Raw genomic sequence first — 18953 nt, 5'->3', positions numbered from 1 at the left:
TTCATTACATTACGTTTTCCTTCTTTATTACCATTGAAAATGAAAAATATTTCATTACTTTAACAAAGTGGTACAGTATAAACAAGTATTTGTGACCTTGTATTAAGTGAGAAACACCTGTATCAGAAAGCCACGCTCTTCTTTAACAATGGTATTATAGTACCCAAAACTTAATTCTAGTTACAAATGTGTAATGTGGATTACTATGCACGTCTCATTGTGTGAATATTGCTTTTTCTTAAAAATTATCCTGCAGACCGTACCGCGCCTACAAAAACCGCCATTTGAGCCTCGGCATCCTTTAGCGCAGTCTTTGTAAGTGAGCCATTTTAATTCGCAGCCGCTGAACACAAGATCTTGCTCCTGGTTCAGCTAGTTTTAGCCCACAACACTAATGGAGGGGTGTTAAATGTTGTTTTGAGATAATAAGCTTATGTACGAAAGTTTAACACAAATGTTTCGTGTTATATTATGTTTGAATGCTAATTGATGCTGTTACTGTTAGTAAAAACTTCGTCATGAAACCTCCATTTTGACTGAATGTGTACCATGATCGAAGCGGGTTCAGATTTACCCAGTAATTCGGCAAACAAAGGTCAAATGGGAGTTGCTCTACTAACCTTGAACTGTAAGGGAAAAGGTCTTGAAAAGACTGAATGGCCACGTTCAGCTGTTTGGTTTAATGATAGAATTGAGATTCAAATAGTGACAGGTTGCTAACCCATCGCCTAAAAAAGAATCCCAAATTTGTAAGCCTATCCCTTAGTCGCCTTTTACGACATCCATGGGAAGGAGATGGAGTCGTGAGGAAACGTGCACATTCAGGTGAATGAATGTATAAACATAATCCAATATGAGTTAGGCCCTCCAGCAAACGTTCTGAAGTTCAGATGAGAGACTTTCTGTCAAATAATCTGACTTACCCACTGGATCGTGGTATGGGCAGACCCTGGGCAACTAAGACACATGATGATGAAAATTGACAAAGATAAATAAATACGTCACTAATAATTACTTAGACATAAATTTTAGACTCATAATTAGTGAATTATTTTTTTCAAAAGAGATAGAACTCGTAAAAGGCGACTAAGGGATAGGCTTACGAACTTGGGATTCTTCTTTAGGCGATGGGCTAGCAACCTGTCACTATTTGAATCTCAATTCTATAATTAAGCCAAATAGCTGAACGTGGCCATTCAGTCTTTTCAAGATTGTTGGCTCTGTCTACCCCGCAAGGGATATAGACGTGACCATTTGTATGTATGTATAGAACTCGTAACCCGGGCCCCGGGGGCGCAGTTGTAACCATTCAGCAACAGAGTAAAAATAGCTTTAACAAATACCTTTTCTCTTTTATAAATATAATAATGTAAAAATAACCCAACTCCACCCCAGTTACCCGCAGAAAAGGAATAATGGATATTAAAACGAAAGATAAGCCTTTGATTCATTGCTTTGAAGATCGAATATCCAATTTAATATTACTAATCGAAGACCAATAGATGGTAGCAAAATGGATTAAGAGCAAACACGACTTTGAAGTGAATTAGAAGGTATCTGAAAATAATTCTGAAATATATTTTTATGTGATTTACCCTATCGATGCCTGCCATCTTTTGTCTTTGTTATAAATATAGTGAAAAGTTCGGGAATATACTTACTACTCATATATCTATAATCCTGGTATGGCATGAAGCATAGATATTAGCGTTTATTCCCATATCAAAAAGAATAATAGGTAGCTATTCTTATTGGTACTAAATAATTCTGTGATATAACCATTTGTTTTACAAGAGGATCAACTTATAAAGCGAATGCTTTTAGTCTTACGCGAAGCAGTTTCATGTATTATTAAAAATTCTGTACAAAATTTAAACTCTATGTAATAAACGTGTGATCCCCAATGTAATTATTATATGCTACTACATGTGCCGTGTGGTTCCCGGCACCGATACAAAAAAGAATAGGACCACCCCATCTCTTTCCCATGGATGCCGTAAAAGGCGACTAAGGGATAGGCTCACAAACTTGGGATTCTTTTTTAGGGGATGGGTTAGCGACCTGTCACTATTTGAATCTCAATTCTGTACCAATAGCTGAACCTGGCCATTCAGACTGCTTTTCAATACTGATGGCTCTGTCTACTCCGCAAGGGATATAGACGTGGCCATATGTATGTATGTATGCTACTACATATAATAATTTATAATTGAACTTACAGCATTTCGCAACAAAACCCGATCTGTTCAGAACTTGGTCTATTCTTAAAACTAATGTAGGTATCTACCTTAAAGTTACTGCTTTCAAAGCTCACTTTGGGTAAATGAGCGACACGCCTGCATTTGCTATGCATTAACTTACTTTTTGACATAAAACAATTCTGATATCGGCGAAGTTAAAATGAAAATTTAAATTTGTAATGAGCCGTATTGTTTGAAGCTCAAAGCTTCACTTGAGTGAGCTTTTAGAAGGTTGTTTTACGATGAAAGGAGCGTGTTTTAAAACCACTAGGTGTGTTGGCAACTCTATCGTATCTATTTATTCATTCATATAGTCACGTCTATATCCCTTGCGGGGTAGAGATAACCAACAATCTTGAAGAGAGCGATGTGGGACACGTTAAGCTGTTTGGCTCTATGATAGAATTGAGATTCAAATAGTAACAAGCTAGCAACCTGTCACTATTTGAATCTCAACTCTATCTTAAAGCCAAATAGCTGAACGTGGCCTATCAGTCTTTACAAGACTGTTGCCTTTGTCTACCCCGCAAGGGATATAGACGTGATTATATGTATGTATGTAGAATTACTTAGACATTTCATTCCCTTTAAATTTGGTTGCACCAATCACAGTAGTATTGCTATCCAAAAATATATTATGACTGAGTGAGTTTTTTCCGAACTCTTGTTACCAACAGCTAGAGTCGTTAGTCTCCCGGGAATCGATCGATGGACAATCCATTGATTATCGTTTTCGGGTGCCGGTATCAAGCAATTTTTATCGGCTTGAATCCTGGATCATCTGATACGGTGCTTTTTATCTAAACTGACAGTGTAAATGTGGAAATTTTTAAGCGATTTTATGTGAAGAGTTTGTCTTACCTAATATTTACTTACTACTACTTTTAAGTTATAATATAGTATTTCTTACGTATTTATTTCAGTATAATTTACCTTAGTTAGGCCAAACTTAAACTAGGGTCTAAGATGTTAAACAAATCAGATGTAGCAGTTCTATACTTCAAAAAAAAATTCAAGGTTTCAGGAGTTTGATTTTTATTATTTGTTTGTATTTTGTACTGTGTAAATTTCTAAAGTTTTGTTTACATCCATATTTCAACAACTTTTGAAATATAAAAAATCAACACACCTACTGTTTCAAAATAGGTTAAGACCATTTTACATACGTAATAACTAAAGAAAAGGACTGAACGGGACAATTAAACCATTTTTATTTTATAAAGATTAAATTAACATTAATTAAAGTAACTAAATGAGATTTTGTACAAGATATATGACTGTATGTTTACCAAATAAAATAAAACAGAAGAAAATAAAATAAATAAAATTAATTTACTCTTATGTACTGAAGTGTTATTAGTGTAGTTGACCTACCTACCTACCTTATTGAATGTGTATATATCAATTATACATTTAACTATTTTGTTTATACACATTTATATTTTATAATTACAACCTAAATAATATTAATATTAAGAATTAAGAAAGTGTATATTTTGTAAATAGCAGGTCACCTACATTAGCATACGTTGGGCAAATATTTATAGAAAGAAATAAGTATGTATTAAAAATCGACATGTAAATATTTAAAGCTAACGTTTTACACATATCAAAAACATCATTTTATTCTCCCTTGCCATTTTGCTACCTTGTTTAACCTTTACAACGTGCATAATATCACTGGCACGATCTCTTATTTCATTAAATGTGTGTCCGGGACCCAAATTACCTGGCAGTGGACGAGAATTGAGATGAATTGGGACCATTGGGATTTTATACGTGGAATTGTATCGGTGTTTGTAAAGATTCATATCATAAGTCACGTCTATATATCCCTTGCGGGACAGACAGAACCAACAGTCTTGTTTGGCTTGATGATAGAATTGAGATTCAAATAGTGACAGGTTGCCAGCCTATCGAAGAATCCCAAGTTAATAAGCCTATCCCTTAGTTGCCTTTTACGACATCTATGGAAACGAGATGGAGTGGTCCTATTCTTTTTCGATTTTGGTGCCTGGAACCACACGGCACTTTGTAAAGGTTTTAATATAATTTACATCCTAACCTTCTAATATTATTAATGAGAAAGTTTGTAAGCATGTGTGTGTGTTTGTTACACTTTTACGCAAAAACTACACTCCACTACATACTCGTAAAAACTTTACAGTAATTTAGCTTGACATTGGAATAACATGATTAGTTAAATAGAGATAAGGCGAACGAAGCTAGTTATTGATTAATGTGATAAAATGAATGATTACTATTCCTCCTGGCTTTAGTCCCGGTTGCATCCTCACCACTCTGGAGAGAAGCCCGGGGTATGCCTTTAACTATGATCCTGCATTGGTTGAGTGAGGTATTCACAGGAAGCGATCATCTGACCTCCGCAACCTTTGCATGGGAACATAATCCGTATTGATTATTTGTCGAGAAAATAGAATTAAGTCTCTAGTAATTTGTCCCAAGTTTGAAATATTATAACATTTGGGTAACAAATTTATTTTTGTTTCAGATTTAATCATCATTAGAAGAGACAATCAAGTAAGTATCTACCTATTTAAGACAAAAGAAATGTAATTCAAAAGTGAAAAAAAAGGTCGAATTGAGAAAAGAGAGAAAGATTGCTAATCGATTTAAGTATATTATAATAACAAAGATTAATATTTACATGCAAAAAATTTGATATAAGGTATACGATTTGTCTAAATTATTAACTTTATTTACTGCAAATAAAATTAAACGTATCTTGATCAAATGAAAGACCTCCTGGCAAAGGGGTCAGGTCAAGAGTTTTCGAAACCGACGACCTTGCATGAAGAGAGTTATGAATGTAGATGAAGCGAAAGAAATGTGCAGAGATTGTGGCAAGTGGAAACATGTAGGGCATTAAGTTATGGCCGTCATAATTCAACATCTAATTTAAAATTAGCTCACAACAATAAGTATAATCGAATTGACGAAGAATTCTCGTAATAAATAATTGAATTCAACCATCTTTCACAACACTCGCTTCTTGTTAAGGGAATTTTGTATTCGAGTGTCACAAATACACATACACAAAAGATACGCGTTGTAACAAAACATTTTGCAAACAAAATTACTGTTTACTTCGCGTCTACTTTGGGTAATGTAAATCTTTGGCGTCTGTTGGAACGATTTCCGTACCCTTCGGAACCTACTGTCGAAAAGAGGGAGTTTTATAAATATTAACAAAATTGTTGAAAAAATCTGACTGTGGCATCTTGTGACTCAGAGAATCAGCATTGGAATTCAACATGGCAATGCTGCCAGCCTTCTGAGCACACTCCCGCAGGTTGATGCTGCAGGAACTGTACAATTTGTTATTTGTAATCTTTTTTTTTACTTTTATGTTTTAGTTTGTCAGAAAATAAATCTTACATTAGAAAAAATACTTATTAATAAACTACTTATCAATATGAGAAACGTGCTTGTATGTGTCATTGTCTACAATGCCAGTTCGATGCAAATATTCCTCTTTATTTTTCATTGTTAGCCGTATTGGTAAAATCATAGAATGAATAAGTAAATACATACATACATACATACATAAAATCACGCCTCTTTCCCGGAGGGGTAGGCAGAGACTACCTCTTTCCACTTGCCACGATCTCTCTCTCTTCATGCAAGCTCGGCGGTTTCGGGTACTTTTGACCTGACCCTTTACCATAAGTAAATGGTTAATTTATTTCTCGAAACATGATAAAATAATAACCAGTTCTATATGTCTAATGTAAATGATCCTTCCGAAAGACCCAAAGGACAAGTTGCTTAATCATTTCTCAGCATGTGACACTTATATGATGAAATTGAGAGTGCGATATGATGAAAGAGAGAGATGCATGATAGAAAAAGACAAATAGAGGTCTACGCGAGCGCAATACATACATACATACATATCATCACGTCTATATCCCTTGCAGGTTAGACAGAGCCAACAGTCTTGAAAAGACTGACAGGCCACGTTCAGCAGTTTGGCTTAATGATAGAATTGAGATTCAAATAGTGACAGGTTGCTAGCCCATTGCCTAAAAGAAGAATCCCAAGTTTATAAGCCAATACCTTAGTCGCCCTTTTCTATTTGTGCCGGGAACCACACGGCACACGGCGAGCGCAGTCATAAAAGTAAATGCTCAATAACTTCACATACTTCGATAAGTCAGTTGCACGTTCCCAGTCCAAGGTTCAAATCCCAGTGGAAATTTTGGCACATGATATATAGCGTGATTTGGATGACCGCCAGGCGTGTGTGCGGTGTTTCAAATTTTCCTTTATTTTCATACATACCTACATACTTACATACATATAATCACGTCTATATCCCTTGCGGGGTAGACAGAGCCTACAGCCTTGTAAAGACTGATAGGCCACGTTCAGCTATTTGGCTTTAAGATAGGATTGAGATTCAAATAGTGACAGGTTGCTAGCCCATCGCCTAAAAGATGAATCCCAGGTTTATAAGCCTACCCCTTAGTCGGCTTTTACGACATCCATGGGAAAGAGATGGAGTGGTCTTATTCTTTTTTGTATTGGTGCCGGGAACCACACGGCTCCTTTTTTTTCCTCTAAGCTATTTTGTTTTGTGCACGTGTAACTGGACGCCCTTGCGCAAGGTCAGGTCAAGAGAACGGGTAAGACAGGAGCCTCTTCTCTAAACAAAGGCATACCTTGTGACCATAATCTTGAATTGGGTAATTAAGGTTTTGACATGAATGCAACATTTGCGGAGAAACCTAACTATATACATATTGGATCATGGTAAACCTGCATTCATGAAGAGGCCTACGCCCTTAGTCGCCTTTTATTCATGGGAAAGAGACGGAGGGGTCCTACTCTAAAGTGCCGAGGACCATAGTACCCAAAAATTGACTAGAAATCATAGTTACATACATACATACATTCACGTCTATATCCCTTACGGAGAAGACAGAGCCAATAGTCCTGAAAAGACTGAATGGCAACGTTCAGCTGTTCGGCTTAATGATGGAATTGAGATAAAAATAGAGTCAGGTTGCTAGCCCATCGCTCATCGCCCAAAGAATCGCAATTTTATAAGCCTATCCCTTAGTCGCCTTTTACGACATCCATGGGAAAGAGATGTAGTGGTCCTATTCTTTTTTGTATTGGTGCCGGGAACCACAAGCATTAATTGGCTTGGATAGTAATCATAGTTACATTCGTTTTTTTTATTGAACTTTCAAATCCGTTGTGTTATTATCGTACGTATAGATTAAATCTTCCAACGAGGGTGCATAACGTTTGGTTTAAATTTTACAATCGCGTGTTTGGCGACGATATGTGTGTATTGATTTTGAGGATTGCATTATACTTTCAGATAGACCTGTTCTGTCTAGCGATTATGTACCTACGAATAATATTTCCCTATTTTTTTTCATGAGTAAATGTAAGTGTTTACTCACTTTGGTAACTAGACTTACCTGACCAGTTACAAGTGATTTATCTTTCGCTCTTTGGTAACTAGTTGTGGTTTTTTTCCACATTCAAATTGTTTTATTTTTTGCAACTAGAGAATGACTATTTTCAAAGTTTACATGAATTTGAAAATATTCATTCACTAGTTGCAAAAGAGAACTATTTTGAATACTAAACGATGCTCTTACGGTGAGGAAAATCATCGTGAGGAAACCAGCTCATTCAGACAACTGGATGTGTAACCATAGATCCAATACTGGTAAGGTTTACTTGCAAAGGTTTTGGACAATGAGCGGATTAGAGTAGCTTCTTGTAAGAATCTTACTCATCCAATCTAAGATCCATAGTCAAAGGCACACCCAGGCTCCTCTCCAGAGTAGTGAGGATGCAACCGGGACTAAAGCCAGGAGGAAGAATGTATCATGAACATGGTTTTTTATTTCATTTTTTTATAACATTTGCAATAAAATGCAGTCGTAATCGTAATCGGTAAACATCAAATATTTACCGATTTTTCTCAGAAAATATCAAAGCATACTTGAAAAAAAAAACAATATTAATATCTATCAGTTGAATGTACTCGTATTCAAACACATGATTATTTACCTGTATTCATCAGTAAATGATTTTAATAATTAGTATCAAATCAATAAAGACGCAATTATAGAAATCCTGTATAATAACTGTTACATAAACTGTCATACTTTAATTACTTTATTAAATAACGGTAAGATATGAATGATAGATATGATGTGAAAGAACATAAAAGGGACTGATGTGATGTCGAGAGTATGAATGAAAGCAGGTCGACTAAGATTAGAATAGATTAGATTTATTTCAAATTTGGATAAAAGGTATCACTTATTGACGTCACATCACTTAAATCTAATTATAACTACTACCGCTTCCAAAGCGCATGTGTAGAAGAAGCGGCGGAACAAACTACACTGCAGCATAAGCGAATATGCAAAGGGAGTGTTAATGGGACTGTTGGAGTGGAAAGGCCTAAACGAACATACCTTGATCAAATCGCAGAAGTTCTGGTGAAAGGTCAGGTAAAGAGTACCCGAAACCGACGAGCCTGCATGAAGAGAGTTATGGACTTATGTGGATGAAGCGAAAGAAGTATGCAGGGATCGTGGCAAGTGGAAATGGGAACACCGGGAAGGAGGCGTGATTTTATGCATGTATTTAAGATATGAACATGATGATTATACCCTTTTTCTAGAAGATTTAGTCAGAGACTACATCTTTTTTTTTAGATTGGTGCATTTGACCTCAATCTACATGAATGATATACAAGACGAGGTCTTAGGTGGTAAATTTGCTCAGATTATGCCTATTCACTTTTCTCTCTTTAAAGTCAAGTTATAGGTATTTAGGAATAGAGTTATAGGTCAAGGAGGTCAAGTTACTTGCCGATCACAATACTAAATCAATAAGCATTTCTTTTTAAATAAAAATAAAGTCAACTACTTTTGTCACGATCGGAACACCGTTCCTTTGTTTTATTTTTAACTTTGATTTATTCGACTTTTCTTTCGCAGCTCCGCAAAATGGAACGCCTTTCAGACATGCAATTTTCCATGTTTCTGCATCCATGAATATTCAATGGGTATAAGAGACCATGGAATAAATTAAAGTTAATTGACGTATGCTAAAAATACGTGTGACATTATACCTTGCTTAAATCATAACTTAAATTTTTTTTCAAAATCAAACTTATTGAATTAGTAATTTAAATGATATCTTTTAGTTTTTGAACTATAGGGTATTCAAGATTTTATTATATATATTTGTACCAATTTATTAACATTATGGTATAAGCAAAATTAAAACTAAAACTACTTTTTAAAAAGGAAATTAAAAACTTAAATTTAATTTACAAATTGTACAGTCCCTGCATAGCATCAACTTGCGCGAGTGTGCTCAGAAGGCTGGCAGCATTGCCATTCTTAAATCTTTAATAAATAATTGGGATAAATATATTTTTTTAAAATAATAATTTAAATGTTGGCTTTTCTTTTATTATTCAATTAGACTACGCATATATACTGGCTTTATACATATAGCAAATATATATAATAAGAAAATGCAGTTAATTTCCCATTCCGCAGAAATTCTCTCCCTTTCCGCAGAAACTTACAGTCAGTCACAAACGTAAAATAATTAAAAGCTAATTTATCCCTTTTACAGAACTCAAAAATTAAGCCGTGCTTTTTGTATACTGAAAAAAGAACCGAAAAAAATATGTGCATTTTACTTACAAAAAAAATGATACCCAGATAACAGGAATTTCCTCAAAAAAGTGATACAAAATAAAACAAAGGGCGTGGGATACGACCAACTTTGCGTATTATGTGTAATTGTAGCGTCCCATTTGTCCCCCGCAATGTTATCTTGAAAGTTGAAAAGTTTTCATAAAGAAAGCATATTATTTTTCGTTAACCATATCTCCCGTCCCTGTTTTGAGATTTCTCTGTGGGTGAAAACAATGATTTGTCAATGCTGGGTTGCCAGATAAATTTGTTGATATATAAACAATCTTTATCATAATCTTTGGTCGTTTGCTTTCTTTTGTTAATTTAATTATAGTCACGTCTTTATCTATTGCGGGGTTGACAGAAACAACTGAATGGCCAAGCAATTCAGTCTTTCCAAGATGGTGTTTTTATGATAGAATTGAGTAAGTAATCAAATAGTGAAAGGTTAGTAGTCCAATCCTTACAAGAAGAATCTCAAGTTCTTAAGCCCATCCCATTTTTCATGCATACAATACACCTCTTTTCCGGAGGGGTAGGCAAAATTACATCTTCCATTTACTACGTTCTTAGTTGCTTCGTTTACATTCATCAATTTTTCATGCAAGCTCGTCGTCAGTTTAAAGCTTGACTTTTCAATACTTCATTTGCATTTGATTAAGGTATGTATGTTTTGTAACAATATCGTCAACCACCAGAGGATAATTTAGCCTCCTTTTTTTCTAATCTTTCTGTCCTCATACGGTGACAGAAAAAAATGGGACCTTAGGCGGACAGAACTGAGGGCAAAAGCTATGTAGAAAATAAATTATTATCCCCTAGCTGTGCCCGCGTCTTCGTCCGCGTGGAATAGTTATTATGGGCATCATTGAACCCCTTAAAGATGAATAATTCTTCCCGTTTTTTTCACATTTACCATTATTTCTTTGCTCCTGATAGTTGCAGCGTGATTTTATATAGCCTAAAACCTTCCTCGATAAATGGTCTATTCGATGCAAAAATATTTTTTTAATTCGAACCAGTAGTTCCTGAGATTAGCGCGTTCAAACAAACAAACTCTTCAGCTTTATAATATAAGTATAGATGTAATTTCATAATACTGAGTGTCAGATCTAGTAGACTGGATAAATCTGTATAAAAATCCGAACTCCATAACTCCTATTTACTGGTTTGAGAACGAAATTAATATTTTCTTTGTAAAGTTTCTTTCATCGCTACCAACTTCCGCAGATAATGCGTTTTTTTCTTCATCGTAACGACTTCCCGATGTTTTTTGAGAATACAATCTGTCATGATTGTTTTTCTTTTGGATAAAACGAAATGTATTTTTTATAAGATTTACCGATATAAGGTAAAAAAAAATTTTTTTAATTTTATTTTTAAAAATTCTAAATTATTAAATTATTCTATCATTAAGCTGTTGGCTCTGGCTTCATCGCAAGGGAAGAATAAAGTCAGAATAATTAAACCGACTAAGATATCTAAATGATACTTAATACTTAGACTTCGACACACAAGCACACACTACTCAGGGTCACGAAGCAATTGGTAAAGTAAAAAAGTTTGTAGTTGTAGGTGAAAACATCAAAGAATGGAAAACTTTTACAAATTAAAAAAAAAAGCTTTTTTTAATTACACAGTAATCGATCTCCGGTCGGGTCATGATGGAAAATGAAACTTTTCCTGATTGACCTGGGTCTTTCAAGTTCATAAAAGCACTTTTTATAGAACATTGTTGAGTTAGTATCCCAACAATTCTCGAACTTTTAGGAGCTAGCTCAATCTGTGTGATTTGTACCCTATACATTTGTATATTTAAGCAATCTAGCAAAAGCAAAGATAAGACGTAGTTTCAGACTGCACAAAGCTTCACTGATAAGCGTGTTATTTACATTCGCCTGTTATCTTTCAAGTTGAGGTGCACACCTTTCGTGCAGACTGTATCGATCTCTCATTATATAATTCATGGCGTGTTTTCCATTGACTCATGTAGTGACCATGAAGACTTCTAGAAAAAGGGTACATACATACATATAATCACGTCTATATCTCTTGCGGGGTATACAGAGCCAACAGTATTGAATACCGTGCCGTGTGGTTCCCGGCATCAATACAAAAAGAATAGGACCACTCCATCTCTTTCCCATGGATGTCGTAAAAGGCGACTAAGGGATAGGCTTAAAAACTTGGGATTCTTTTTTAGGCGATGGGCTAGCATCGTTGGCCACGGCCACGTTCAGCTATTTGGCTTAATGATAGAATTGAGATTCAAATAGTGACAGGTTGCTAGCCCATCGCCTAAAAGAAGAATCCCAAGTTTATAAGCCCCTTAGTCGCCTTTTAGTTTAGGCGTCTAGGAGAGAGATGGAGTGATCCTATTCTATTTTCTATTGGTGCCGGGAACCACACGGCAAAAAAAATAATAGAAAAAGGGTATTCAGTTTTATTCTCTTTAGTGATAGTTCCTGTTGCATCCTCAGGGGACAGGTCCTTCTGTGACCACGATTCAGGATTAATTAAGTCATGCTATTTACGAAGCGACTCCCGTCTGACCTCTGTAAATTTTGCGGAATCTAACTATGCAATACAAGGTTAGTATTTATGGAACCGGTGAAGGAATAAGGCCTAGACCGAATCTTGATCTAATCGAAGATGTCCTACTATTAATCTCGTTGTGTACCCTATTCAAAAAATAATAACACTAAATAAAAAATATGTAAATATCCTTCTAAAGCTAATATCATATGCACCCTAACAAATTGCATTTACTGTCACTGGAAAAAACAAAACAGGTACAGGTGAGGAAAAACTGTTTTAAGGTCGTCGACCCCGGCAGTAGATAAAGCTGGTACAATCGAGTGCAAAATTGCATTGGGGCGAGGGTGGATCCGGGTTGTAATTTCGTTCCGTTTTTTATTGGCACTCTTTAGTTTTTACTCCGAACGATATTTGGACTTCGATTTTTGTCGATAAGGTTTGAAAATTGATTGCCGTTATTGACCGTGGTATATATGTTTGTTTTGCCGTGTGGTTTTACAGACCAGAGACAAAAGTAAAAATCATTTGCGTAAAGCTAACCTTTAAAAGAAAGTTACATATGTGGACGAGGGAATTATTCCACTTTGGTCACATGGCGAAAAATTTAGAGATTATGAAATGTCTATTCTCTACCTACCCCTCTCAGAAAGAAGTACATTATGATGTTTTGTTCTGTATGTTAGCGTTTATGAAAATATGAGTAGAAAAGTTATGACTAGTGAAATGGCAAGTGACAGAACCAATTTTAAAAAACTAACATAGCGTGTTTGTGTGTGTGTGTGTTTGTTTGTACTACACGAAAAGAGCGGGAAAAGGTAACGACAAAGAAGAAATCGTAACATAATAACCTAACTAACATTCTCCTACGATAAATCAATATTCAAAGAAGATAAAATCAAATAACAATGTCATTTGTTATCAAATGCAATCCACATCCTACAGTAATTGTTTGCTTACAGTTTGTAAATGTAGCCTGTAATTTGTAGGCTATTGGCTATGATGAATGAGTAGCATGCGATGGTAGTCTAATAGTTGGAGTACATAAAAAAAACTTTTAAGCCTTATTGCAAACGTATAAAGTTTAGTTTAGAAGAAAAGTAATGGGATATTTAATGGCATAAGAGAGTAAGCATTTTTGTCAGTGACTATACTTCATTATGAAGTAAATATATAGTTTCGTGTGCACAAATTACATAGACGTGAATGGGAATTTCCTTCGTTACTCTCGACGTAAAAGCTAGGGTATTATTAGTTTAATTCCATTATTTTAATATGGAACTATTTCATAATTAAGTAATTATTTTATTTATGATCCTGTTACTATTTCAATCTCAATTGTATAGCTGAACGTGGCCTTTTAGTCTTTTCAAGACTGTTGGCTCTGTCTTTCCTGCAAGGGATATAGACGTAACTTGTACCTATACATACATACATAAAATCACGCCTCTTTCCCGGAGGGGTTGGCAGAGACTACATCTTTCCACTTACCACGATCTCTGCATACTTTCTTCGCTTCATCCACATTCAAAACTCTCTCCATTAACTTGTACCTATGTAGATTGGTTTACCTATAGCTTAGGGAAGGATAAAGGGCTTCCTCCTATTTGGAAATCGGTGAGAGAAAGAGAGAGAAAGTAAAATTTCTAGCAACAAAATCTTTTATGACACACACTGCGCCAGCTGCTTCAACCGTATAACAAAGTTGCAAATGTTATTACGAGCCCATTACGCCGTCGCTACTTAAAGAGTTATGTACTTACTTCAAATTTTGAGTCCATATTCAATTTGGAATAACGTTAGAAAGTTTTAGCGAACGTATTCGTCCTTTATTGGTTTTTTAAGACATTGTAGTTTGGCTAATTGATGGAATTGAGATTACTAATTGGACTATTCCATCTCTTTCCCACGGATGTCGTAAAAGACGACTTAGGGGTTGGCTTATAATCTTGGGATTCTTTTTTTTGGCGATGGGCTAGCAACCTGTCGCTATTTGAATATATCACTATCATTAAGCCAAATAGCTGTACGTGGCCAGTAACAACCATCTGACCAAATTAAATTAATTATACGTAGGTGTATATTTAATGAGATTGTTTAATATCATATACGTGTGAATAGCAGTATACAACTGAACACGGCCTTTCAGTCTTTTTAAGACTGTTGGCTCTGTCTACCCCGCAAGCGATATAGTCGTGACCTTATATATGTATATTTTTAATTAAGTTTAAATCAATGTAATAAACTTAATTTCGCTTTTAAAATGTAAGTTCAAACTAAAATTTAGTTCGTGTAACTCTTACTAAGCATAAATATTTTTAAACAATATTTTCAAAAGTACACTACGCCCCGAGAGAGTAAAAAAGAAACAGCGGTCTGGCCATCTGTTTACAAGAAAACCGAGTAATCTCAAAGAAATTGAACCTAAATTGGGACTGCATTTGAAATTGCCGAATAGGGGTCATTGCCACCAGGGGTAAGGCCTCGGTCTTGGAGATGGCGGCGGATTTAAAATTATTAACTTTTATCACTAAAGCGATAAGACTAATTTTAATGAGACGTTATCTACCTGTTTTCTGAAAAAAATTGTATTGTTAAAAAGAACATAGTAAATTATAGTCGCTGTTTAAATCTCAATTCCATGATTAAGCCTCATTTTAATAAGCTGAACGTGGTCTTAATGCAACTTCAAAGTATATTGCAGACTGTTAGCTCTCTCTCGTCTACCCCGTTAGGGATAAGAACGTGATTGTAAGTATGTAAATTTATAAGTTCTTATTGTTTCTTGAAACATTATTAATATTGCGATTTCTATGGGCAAGAATGACAGACGTTTTGACAAACTTCTAGACGGGGTACGGAAATTAGGTAAGGGGACAAAAACGAAGAAGTACATATAAAGAAACAAAAATTGCTAAAACTTTTATTTGACGATTTTTTTTATTATTTAAACGAGAAATCAATTGAAAAAAAAAATTATAAAATTTTGACAAAATCTTCAAAAGTAAAAAAAGCGAGAGAGAGAGAGTTACTAGCCACAAACACAACAAAATATATGACGTGAGTATTATATAAGCTTCTTTTCTCCGCTTTCTTTGAGGCCGTGGCCCTAGCAGCACTTTCCAGACCCCATTGCACCCTCCTGCGATAATATCAATAAAATAACCGACGCCTTTGCGACTTCGTCGCCAAGTAATTTGCATGTTGTTTGTTTTAGATTAAAAAGTAACAAGGATTTGTTTTATAATTACACACTTATTTATATGTTTATATATTTATGTTAATAAAGGAAGGAGTAAGAATAAAACTTAACTAAAGAGAAATTTAGTACAAGGGCACTACTTATAAATACATACATATGGTCACGTCTATATCCCTTACGGGGTCCCAAGTTTGTAAGCCTATCCTAGCACTACTTATTTCTAGAGTTTCTTCTAGTAGGCCCACGACAGGAAAATGAAAAATACTTAAAGAGACTTATTGCTTTCGTTGCGTTATTGTCACAGATCAATCATACAATGAAAAATTAACATTTTGTTTTTATGTTACTTCATTATATTATACCTATAAAACAAGACATTTGCTCGGAGCTTCATTTCTGTGTTAATCTGAAAGAAATCTTTTTCAGGTTCGGTTGTAAGAAACTAGTTATAAGAAACTAGCTTCTACCTGCAGTGTTCCCAGCGTGAATTTAGCGCCATCTATTTATAAAAAGCATCGATTTAAATTAACGCCACAAAATAATACAGTTTTTCTTCGCAAATCCCACGGAATCCATAGTTTCTTCGGGACGAAAGGTACCCTTATAACCTTCTTCAGACTCTTATAATTTATATAATCGTGATAGCTCAAGAAGATAAATTCAGTACATAACCCGTGGAGATTTTACAAACGAATAAATAAACTCACTTTCGCATTTATTCGCTTGGGATAAGCTCCAAGAATTTGAAACTGAACATTCTAGAATTACAAACAAGCTGTGAATGTTAAAAACCAGAAGAATTAAGTTATTAACTAGAAAATTAATTCCAAGGATAAGAACTGAAAAATAGCACCTCTTTAAATTGCTTAATAACAAAGCACCCAAGCTGCATGGCGTCCCATCAATTTTGCTGCGATGCTTCATAACGCCGTCGGTTTGTGGTCTAAGATACGAAGTATATAAAGCGGATTTAATTCACGTTTTTTTTGGGCCATGTGGCACTTAAGAATATGACTACTTCATATCTATCCTATGGATGTTGTAAAAGACGATTAATAGATACGCTAAAGCTTGAGATTTTTTAGTAGGCGGTGGAATAGCAATCTGTCACTATTTTGATCTCAATTCCATCGTTAAGCCGAACGTGGACTTTAAGTCTTCTTGAGACTTTTTCCTTTCTCAACTCCATAAAATAAATGTGATCACGTCCTATTTTTAAGGAGTACAGAGAGTCTCAAAAAGTCCGAAGCCTGGTAATAACAGGTTCTTTTTAAAATAAGGGAATTCCCAGAAATTCAACGGGGATGAACGACATTATTCATTATACACGGGTAAGAGCCACGTATTCAAGTTTTAATAAAAATAAAATAGCTGTGTTGTTCCCCGCACCAATAAAAAGAATAAGACCACTCCAACTCATTCCCATAGATGTCGTAAAAGGCGACTGAGGGATAGGTTCATATAGGTACTTGGGATGATGAGCTAACAACTTGTCACTATTTGAATCTCAATTCTATAATTAAGTCAAACAGCTGAACGTGGCCTATCAGTCCTTTCAAGACTGTCGGCTCTCTCTACCGCTCAAGGGATATAGACATGATTATATGTATGTATGTAATAAAAAATATATTAAAAGAAGTTCCAATCGCCTCCACTCATCCCTTGTGCCAGTCCCACACTACAGGGGATTTTTGCACCCAGCGGGCTGTTTTATGAAAGCTTTAATTAATTATTGTGCAGGTGAAGTGAGCTTGAATAAGTATGAAGGATTTGCGAAGCATAATGTGATTTTTATCCGTACTGAATATTTTTGCAGAAATTTTCACTTGAAAGTTATTTTTTTTAATTAAATGAAAATATGTCTTTTGATTTGATGTATGGTTCCCGGTGTCAATATAAAAAAGAATAGGACCACTCCATATTTTTCCCAGGGATGTCGTAAAAAGCAACTAAGGTATAGGCTTATAAACTTGGAATTCTTTTAGGCGATTGGCTAGCGAACTGTCACTATTTGAATCTCAATTCTATCATTAAGCCAAGCAGCTGACCGTGACTATTGGTCCTTTCGAGACTGTCGGCTCTGTCTACCCCGCAAGGGATATAGACATGATTATATGTATGTATGATTTGACGTATGCAGGGATCGTGGCAAACAAGTAGCCTTTTAGTTTCTTTATTATAGTATTTATAAAGTCTAGACAGAAAAGATTGGCTAGTTTTTTCCTTAAAACTGTAGGACAGATAGTAAATTCACATTTGTAATGTTTGCATATTGTAAATACTGTCTACCTTAGACCAATTACATCATTAAAATATCATTAAAACATACATAAATTTTTACCTCAAATTACTTATATATCGATTAGTTTTACAATTAAATCTGTACAACAATATTAATTTTGTCATCAAATACATTGTATAAAAGCAGATGTTACAATGATCTTAACATCATTCGCTTGGTGATTTTAAAGAGAAAGTATATAAATTCATAAAAAAGGTAAGTCTCAACAAGTTCCTGAAGGGCTCAGACCAAAGAAAATTATCTTAAAATTAGAAGGCAAGATAATAGTGATCATTTTCTGAGCGGATGGAAACATTCTACCTTTGGCAGAAATGTTTGAAAGAAGAAAATCTGAAAAATTAAAACCTATTTGTTATACTATTAATGTTGGTGGTCGTAATACACAGATTAAATTATGTCACAGTCATGACCCAATGATTCAATTCTTTGTTATGTACAGTGGCCTGTATAGATACCTGACAATGCTCAGATTTCTATGCCAAGCTCAAATTTTGTTTGATTGATAATCGATGCCCTTACGCTGAGAGAAAATATTGTAAGGAAACCTTAAAGGAAACGTGTGTAACCATGATCTTATATGGAAGGCAGACATGAGTCGCTTTGTGTAAAAACTTGACTTACACAATAAAGGATTGTATTTTAATCAATTTTTTGTATTTTTCTAATTCCAGATGAAATTCTTACTCATCACCGTTTTTGCTCTCTTCTCCTTCGCGGCCGCGGAGCTGAAATGGGACGAAAATGGACAGTACCGTCTAATCGAGACCGAACCCCTAAAATACCGGTACTTGACCGTACCCTCGCTGCCTGAGTACGCCCACGCCGCGCCGCTCGCTGTACCCTACTCTGGTATCGCGTATGCCCCAGCTATGGTCAAGACGGTCAAACCTTTCGTGTACTCATATCGGCAAATAACTCATTAAATCATATGTTATTGTTTCTTGTTGACGCTAATAAAAAAA

General features: G+C 35.1%; 1 protein-coding gene across 1 annotated transcript in view; it reads left to right on the top strand.

The window, feature by feature from the left end:
- The window catches only part of LOC106137362 (uncharacterized), a 221204-nt gene that overhangs the window by 125385 nt on the left and 76866 nt on the right, over positions 1-18953 (top strand). The window contains exon 5 of the mRNA XM_013338174.2: positions 4753-4781. The gene's annotated coding sequence lies outside the window, so the exon portion shown is untranslated. The remainder of the gene's footprint in view (positions 1-4752; positions 4782-18953) is intronic.

This window comes from Amyelois transitella, chromosome 8 (genome assembly GCF_032362555.1).
Source record: "Amyelois transitella isolate CPQ chromosome 8, ilAmyTran1.1, whole genome shotgun sequence".
Taxonomy (NCBI): domain Eukaryota; kingdom Metazoa; phylum Arthropoda; class Insecta; order Lepidoptera; family Pyralidae; genus Amyelois; species Amyelois transitella.
This window is presented reverse-complemented; position numbering and strand designations above follow the sequence as displayed.